The sequence below is a fragment of the Fukomys damarensis genome, unplaced genomic scaffold, assembly GCF_012274545.1.
Source record: "Fukomys damarensis isolate Sample0158 unplaced genomic scaffold, DMR_v1.0_HiC HiC_scaffold_1, whole genome shotgun sequence".
In the NCBI taxonomy this organism is placed as follows: domain Eukaryota; kingdom Metazoa; phylum Chordata; class Mammalia; order Rodentia; family Bathyergidae; genus Fukomys; species Fukomys damarensis.
In genome coordinates this window covers 14531636-14540313 of record NW_022900913.1, presented here as the reverse complement: position 1 = coordinate 14540313, position 8678 = coordinate 14531636, and the positions used below count along the sequence as shown (strand labels likewise).

At 32.7% G+C, this 8678-nt stretch overlaps 1 long non-coding RNA gene across 1 annotated transcript in view; it reads left to right on the top strand.

Moving 5' to 3' along the window:
- The first annotated feature begins 3160 nt into the window (after window positions 1–3160).
- Window positions 3161–8678, top strand: part of LOC104852013 — an 11844-nt gene continuing 6326 nt past the window's right edge. Inside the window, exons 1-2 of the long non-coding RNA XR_777369.1 lie at window positions 3161–3230; window positions 6622–6734. This is a non-coding gene — a long non-coding RNA (uncharacterized LOC104852013). The remainder of the gene's footprint in view (window positions 3231–6621; window positions 6735–8678) is intronic.

Below are 8678 nucleotides of genomic sequence, written 5' to 3'. Positions count from 1 at the left end.
TTCTCAAAGAAGTAAAAGCAGCAAATAAATATATGAAAAAATGTTCCACATCACTGGTCATTCAAGAGATGTAGGTGAAAACAACACTGAGATTCCACCTCACCCCGGAAAGAATGGCTGCTATTGAGAAATGAACCAATAACAAATGCCGGTGGGGTTGTGGGGAGAAAGGACCCCTTCTCCATTGTTGGTGGGAGTGCAGACTGGTGCAGCCACTATGGAAATCAATATGGAGATACCTCAAAGAACTAGAATTAAAAGTCCCATTTGACCCAGCCACCCTCTGCTGGGTATCTTCCCAAAAGAATTAAAAGAATCATACCGCAGCAATATTTACTTACCCATGTTAATAGTGGCAGTGTGTAATAGTTACATTGTAACAGCTCAACTGGAGACTGGATAAAGAAGATGTGTGTGTGTGTGTGTGTGTGTGTGTGTGTGTGTGATTTTTTTTCTTTTAATAAATGGAGTACTACTCAGCCATATAGAATGAGAAACTAGAGACATTTATAGATAAGTGGATGCACATTGAGGCCTCACTCTTAAGTGAAATTAATAAGACACATGTGTAAATCCTGAATAGTTTATCTGGTGTGAAAAACTAAAAGTGTAAATAATGACTAAAACATATAATTGATATTGTAATAGGGAGCAAAAGTCTAAAAGAGTAGGGGAAGTGGGAATAGTAGGGGAAAGGGAAAAAGGGAAAAGAAAAAAGTATGTGAAAGGGAAAATCATGGGAACAATGTCTTTTTAAACAGGGAAGGGTGGAAGGGGTGAAGGGAGGGCTGGAGAATTGAGAAAAATAAGAGCCAAGATATAAAATAAAAGATATAAAATAAAAAATAAGAGCCAAGATGTAAAGGTACAAGATTCCAATGATGAATGTAACTGTGCTGTATACTTAAAATGTACCAATAGATTTAATTTAAAAAGAAATTAATAATTTCCTTCCTTCTTAAGGTTAAATTGTCACAATCTATTGAATAGTGCACCACAGCACTAGGACTGAAACTATTTTGTCAGTATAATCATGTTTTCCTTAAAATTAGACCTTTCTCTCATTAAATATATAATTCTTGCATCTTTTTAGAACTAGTAATGTATTCTGTCTTCCTCCCTGGTATTAAATAGAATGTACTTTTACTTTGTCATTGCTGTTCTTCTTATTAGAGTGTCATAAGGAGTAAATATGATTCACTTGGTAGATGAATAGATTTCTTTCTATTGAAAGTCTTGTGAAAGTCTTATTTTACTCACTGAATTAGATGTAGAATGTAACATCAACAAGAGTACTTAAAGGTTGGGACTGGAACAATCAAATACATTACTAAGTAAAAATTAGAAAAGTGTTTATATTGGTACTGTAAAAAAAAAAAAACCTTTACTGAGTACTGAGTATTTCCCTGAACACTTTATGTACAATATTTTCATAATATATTAGAGAATTTAAGTGATGCTGTTTCTGAAACTTAGTTTGTAACTTTCAGTTAACACTGCCTTTCTATGCTACAGGACACAAAATTGCCAAGTAGTTCAGTTTTTAAGAAAAGACTGCTATGTATTTTCCAATTTCCACTGGTAATGGAAATGGGCATTAACTATAACCAGAATGAATTAGTAAGAGTCAAAAAATAGGAGAATTATACTTTCCATGAAGTTTTATTTTGGAATTCAATGCATGAAGAAAGAATCTCATGTAATACAAATCATTACAATGTTGCTTGGAAACAAATGCTTTTGTTGGGTAGCCATATTGCCTGGAAGCAAAATTGACTCAAGCAATAAAATTATACTAAATTTGTTTTATCTATCATTAATATACCCAGGGCTAAGGCCAACTAAAAAATAATTTATCTATGAATCAGATTACATGTTTCCTTTCCAACAGCTCCCCTGTATTCTCATAGGCCCCTCCCTGAAGGTAGTGTTGAGCACCGTTATACGCATGCCATCATTTCATATTGTATTTGGCCATTTTCCTCTCAATTCCTGCTCTAGCATTCCGGGATGACGCTTACATGACCAGTTAAAAGTATGCTGAGAAGTAATAGTAGGATTCAAGGGAAAAACAATGCCATCTGTAGACTTTTGGCCTTCAAGAATGTATCATTTTACTGTTACCACATTTTTCATATATATAAGTGTGAAGAGACTTAATTCACTTGGAAGAAATCAATCTGTAATTTGAGAAGATGAGAACATAAAGGAAGGATTAGTTCATCATGACAGAATCTGAAGGGAAATTACACTGAGGACAAGGAAGGCAATCGGGGCCAATATTTTGTGTGACTGTCCTCTATTAGATCTCGACTAATAGGAAAGGATTCTTAAATTTAGTAAGTTCTTATGAGCATGGGGTTTGAAGCAAGAGAAAGATCAGAACATTTAGTTATTAACAATGCTATTAGAGATGATGAAAGATAAAGAAAATTAGAGTATGAGCCCTAGTTGATTAATTATAAGGGTTCTACAAAAGATGTCTGGATAATAATTTTTTATGTAGTCATGGAAGAATAGACAAACAGGTATTCCTTGACACAGCACATAACAATTATGTCATATTTAATCAATGTCACTTAATTGGGCAAAATTTCAAATGGATACCATTAGCCTGTATCTGTTGTTAAGGGAGATTGGCAAAGTTTTTGCTGATTAGCTCCTTTGTATATGGTTTTGCTTTGTGTGGTTTCAGTCCGCCAATTAACTATGATACAATCATATTACATAGAAAAACTCCAGAAATAACCTATAAATTTTAAATTGTGCATCATTCTGGGTAGCATAAGCTTTGCTTGCCTTGCCATACCCTGCCTGACGTGTGAAACATCACTCGGACTCTGCTTCTACATTGTATATAGGGCACCTATGAGTCACTTATTATTATGCTACATGAATATCAGACTGAATACTTCAACATCACATTGCTTGTGTTCAAGCAACCCTTGTTTTTCTAAAATAAAAAAGAGACACAAAGTGGGATTATTCATGTAACATAAGTGTCAATATATCATCAGAATTTTTCTTTCATAATTAGCTATTGTTATGACCTCTGTGATTAATTTATAAGTCAAACTTTTTTATCTCTTTATATGTACAGGAAAAGCACAGCATATAAAGGATTGGTCCTACTCAGGCTTTCAGGGATGCATTTGGGATCTGGAAATTTGTTCTTTGTAAACAAGAGGGAAGCATAGTTTCCTGAGAATATCGTGCTGTAGCTGCCACAGGTAAGTACTTTAGCCCACAGACCTGGGTGAAACTCTGCATTCTGTCATTCTAACCAGGGGGCCAAAGAAGGCAATAAAAGGACACTGGGAACTCAATACTAACTCAACCATAAGGGGATGGATCACTGAGTTACAAGAAGGCAATAAAAATGACATACACCTCCAGAATTGGGTTGGCTGGATGAGCATTTTGTTCTGAACAAGGTTTACACTATGGGTCTTCACAAAAAGACAGGCATTTAAAAAGGCACTATCACCCAAATGTGTGACCTTCTTGCTATCCTTTAAGACAAAGATAGACCAAAGATGCTGAAAGAACAGGTACAGTGAACTTTCCATGGCATTTTCGTTCTACGAAGTAAATTGCTATACACTGTCACTAACACCTTCCCGACTCAGGTCTATGTTATTTATCTGTGTAGTTATACCTTCCTTTGAAAGGAATATCTTCTATGAAAAATATTAATCCGTTTTCACATAGAGGTTTTACATGGTGTATTACTAAAGAACAATTAATTATATTACAGTATATTGCTTGCTGTTCGCCTTATTCTTCTAAAATTATTCTAGAACTGTTTAGGTTGAAAAACAACTTTTTTTTCCGCATCCAGCAACTACCTAGAATGAAACTTTGTGAATATAGCATAATATGTGTGATTATTCCTCTTTTGAATAACATCTAATTTTTGGATAGATTTACTATTGTTAAAAATGCTCCACTGATTATATTTGTGTGTGTGTTTAAAACATCTCCATAGCAATGAAGGAGATATCTAATCCTGTCCCCAACACCCTCCAAATAGAACAAACAAATTGATTTTTGGAGTTTTTACCATATTTCAATTCAAAGTGTTCTTCATGTATTAATAAATATTTCTAATATTTAAGGTGTTTGAGAACAATTTCATTTATTAACTATTTGTATACCTTCTTTGACAAATTGCCCTCCATTTTATTTTACTCTATTTAATTTGCCAGGAATTATAAGTAGGCATTTATTTTCTTCTGAAAGGAAAGTCAAGATTTCAGGAGCTGGTGAATTGATTAGGATGTGCAAAGGCGGTACCAACGTAACTCCAAAGCATAAATTTGCATCACTGATTGTGTCTCTCATTTTCTTCAGGTACATGCAGCATTATACCAAATGTGTTAAAATAGTTCAAAGAAGAAAGGAAAATTCAGCAAAGATCAGTCAAAGCAGAGTTGTATAAGGTTCATTAAATCATTTTAAGGGCTTGGATCATACTCTGTGATCAAAATGTATTAAAAAGAGACCATGCATATGTGATAAATTTTAACAGTTCACACATGCTAAATCTATGGAATGGAATGGATACAATCAGTATGGAAATATGATGACCAAACAGAAATTCACATTTTCCAATAAAGTAATCTGATGATTTCAAGTATGCTGGAGACTGTTGAGGCTGAGGGAATTGGACTGAGTCTGGACAGGCTTGGAGAAAATTCTAAAGACATTGGGAGTGTGATGTTAGAGAAGAAAAGCATAAAGAATGATATTTGACTTTACAGTTACATGAGGGTAATATTTACTAAACTGGGCAAACTTTCTTAAGTGGATAAGATACAAGTTGAATGTGTTCAGCATTTGGCTAAACTGATGAAAGATGTTCACCTTTTTCTTTTTTATTTAATAGGAAAAATATGCAGATTTAAACATTATAAATGCAGACAGTTTCTTTACCTTCTATAATTAGTGATGGTGGCTTTATTTTAATCCCAATATGTATAGACTATCATTCAATTATTTATATATATGCACAGGTTGGATTGCAAAAGCTAAGTTTTAAAATGACAAATATTTTCCCAAACTTCCTTTACATTGTTAGCTATCTTATAAAATCATTGTCCAATTGGCCTTAGGTGTTTGGATATAGAGACAGAAAATGAAAACTTTCACAAGTCCAAGTCACTTACTATCTTTACAGAAGAATCAGCCAAAAGTCCTATTTTTGGATGGTTTTATTGCTTGCATACAAGCATACATTTTTTTCCAATTATAATTGATGCAGCTACTTTCAAGTTAAATCATCTGTAAGGGAAAGATCATGAATATGATCAAAGTATATTTTCTTGTAAATTTTGGAATATAGAAAGGTTACACTACCATGTAGCCACCATTTAAATGTTGTAATATAACTGACAACAAATAGAATTTCTTAATATCGAATCAGTAGAAAGTCTGACCGAAATTTTTCAAATATCCAGAAGGAAGAATGCGAGAAAGACAAACCAGACAGTACAAGCATGGGAGATAAAGAGGGGGGAGGGAACAAATAAAACACGGCTTCAATATCTTTCAAGAGAACAGTGTTTCAGACTTTTCTTCAACATCAGCTATGTATCACAGGGTACGGATAAGTATTTCAGAAAGAGAAATATAAGAAACATTGAACTATTTCTTTCTAACATTAAAATTGAGTAGATCAGTGAGAAGGGTTTCATCTTACAAATTGCAAATTTATATCTCATCATTCCATTTGGCTACAAAATTGTAGTGGCCTTTGAGAATTCAATGCCATTTTGATCAGTCTCTCATTTACACTTGATTTTCAGTACAATTAATCCTGTTTTCTATTGATGTTTCCTTATATATTTTAATATTTTCATTCTCATTAAATTTTCTCTAAATGAAATGTTAAATACATATTTTATTTCTTAGCTAATATTTTACTTTATTTATTTTTGATGTATGCTGATAAGCTTTGTTTTACATTTATTTAATGAATGATTTTAGTATTTATTTAAACTACTTATGGAGGCATAAAATAACTTGTCTTCTTGGAATTACTTATGTTCTTCTTGTACCAAATCACCCTTAGAATAATCTTGGACTATAGGAATTAAATGAATTTATACTAAAATTTTCTTCAAATTTGGAAGTATGTGATGAAAACAAAAGGAAATGATTACAATTCTTCATGCAAAGAAACAAGGGTGTGAACACATGAATTTAACTTAATGATGAATTCTGTAGGAAACACATTTTATGTACAATGATGGTAGAAAGTAAACATGAATTTTCTGTGTTTTTATAACCCTGTATAGCTGTATAACACACTTTCAAGGACTTAGTGACTTTGAATTACATTAACTTATATCTCCAAAGTTTCTGTAGTTGGCCAAAGCAGAGTGTTTTGCTCATAAGATTCAGTCAAGAAGTACCCACAAGCTATCAAGTAGTTATTGGCTTTGTGGTAGGTCTGAATTTTGAGGGCTTCTCCCAAGGTCACAAGGAGACACAATTACAGGATGCTACTATGATGTCTGTAAGATTGTGGTCCTAGTTTTCTTCATATTTCAAGGGAGCCAAGAACCCCCATCTACCCATAGAAGTGATTTGTCCTTGCTTGCCTCTTGTCCTCCACAGGCAGTCCAAGCATGGAAGTGTTCTATTTTGAGGCCAGCCTAGAAGAATCTGACTTCCACAACTCAGAGTGCATAAGATACTTATGACAGTGATCGTCCATCACCATCTCCCTGGTAAAATAATACTATCAACAATCCATAATTTCAACATACTATCATATCTTCTGTTTATATTTGAGAAAGGGAATAATACAAGGCATGTACTCCAAAAGAAAAGGGTTCTGAAAGACAATTTCAGAATTTAGACTAGGATATTATACTCATATTTATTTTTAGCAAAATCAACTCAAGTTCTTATGAAAGTATTACTAAATTGTGATGTCCCTGTAGACAAGAGTTGAAGTAATTTGGTACCAAAATCCTGACATTTTTAATAAACTATCAAATTTGTTTACTATTATGGACTTTAAAGTTGGAAAAATAATTTTTAATAATTTTAATAAAATATTCTCCATTATACCTAACAAGGTTTATAGAATTGAGGCTAATTTTAGATTAGGAGAAATATACTGGGAAAAACTCATTAGAATAACAGTAATTTATTGAAAGGAAGAAATCTCTTCTTAATTTATGATGTTGACATATCTTGAATTTAGGAAATTAAATTACAATATTATATTGATGTAATATTTAATCTTGTTATAGTTCTTCACTATGAGTAGAAATAGCAATAAGATTGCTGTTAATAAAAATTAATTGAGAATAAATGAGTGGAACTTAGAAAAGTTTTGATTCCATAGCTCCGGTTCCAGGGAATTTCTTCCAAAGCAGTTCTAGAAACTTGATGACATTTACCTGAAAGCACTTTCCTTTCTCTAAGCCAAAGTTATGGAAAACCATATGAAAATCCATCAATAGGATTATTTGCATCTTTAAGAATTTTAGCTAAGTACATTGACGAGTCAAAAGATTGATGCTAACTGTATTCATCGTGACACTGAAAGTAACATGTTGATTTATTTACTATTTCTTTTCATGTTAATTTTTTCAGAAACTGGGAGGCAAATCAATGCAGACTACGCTGCTTAAACTCTTAAACAAACCTCAAAAAGATAAAGTACTACAATTGAAAATGAGACTTTACTACTCTTATTATCTTTACTATTCCTATTACTGATTAATTAGACAAGCAAAAGTCCAATTTAACTTTGCTTTCTGTACCATTTTTAAATTTTGATTACTAAAGTGACCACAGTCATTATTAATAGCAAAATATGAAAACTTCCAAAACTTTTTCCTACCAGTTTTAGATGAAATTGAACCCATGATCAGCTAAATTGGATCATTTCAGTCAGTAAATACAGTAAAATCATTGCAAAATTAACATAAGAATAATTGTTTGTCAAATGAACAAAAATGTTAGAAACGTTAAACGACCTAAACTTTTTATTTTTTATAATGAAATATTCTGCTGTGCACTAATGATGGGGGAATAACCTATTTAAGCCAAAAGAAGTCAGAGACAGAAGCACATAATTGCAAATATTGACTGAAGAGAGCTTGGATTTTTAGTTTTTGTAGCATTGGGAAATGTACCAAGAGCTTTTCCATTGATCTTAATAACCATGCCTTTCTTTTTGTTTTGTTTTGTTTTGTTTCATAATCAATACTGCAGACCTCAGTTAGGGAAGTTGTTTTCAACACCTATCAATGTTCCTATTACAACCAAAACAAAATATCCACACTTGAGAATTTTTGTTCCTTTTGTCCCATTTTAGAAATATGAAGTACAAATATGCCCGTTATAAATTATGCTAACTGTTAAGCAGATCTTTTTCAGAGATGAATGTCCTACGAAACTAACAATACTCTGAACTCACAGTGGCCTTGTGCTTTGTTTACTAATATCTGGGCACCATTTGAAATTGTTAATAATTTTAGCAATGATTTTTATGTTTATTTTCTACTTGTTCCTGCAAAATGTGTAGCTGCCCCAGTTCGTAGTCGAGGCAATATGCCTCACTTTCCACTTGTTATGGAAGATTAATTACAATGTTTGATAGCCCCATACTCGGTTATACAAAGAGACCTTTCTGTCACAAATGAGTTTTCCCTTAG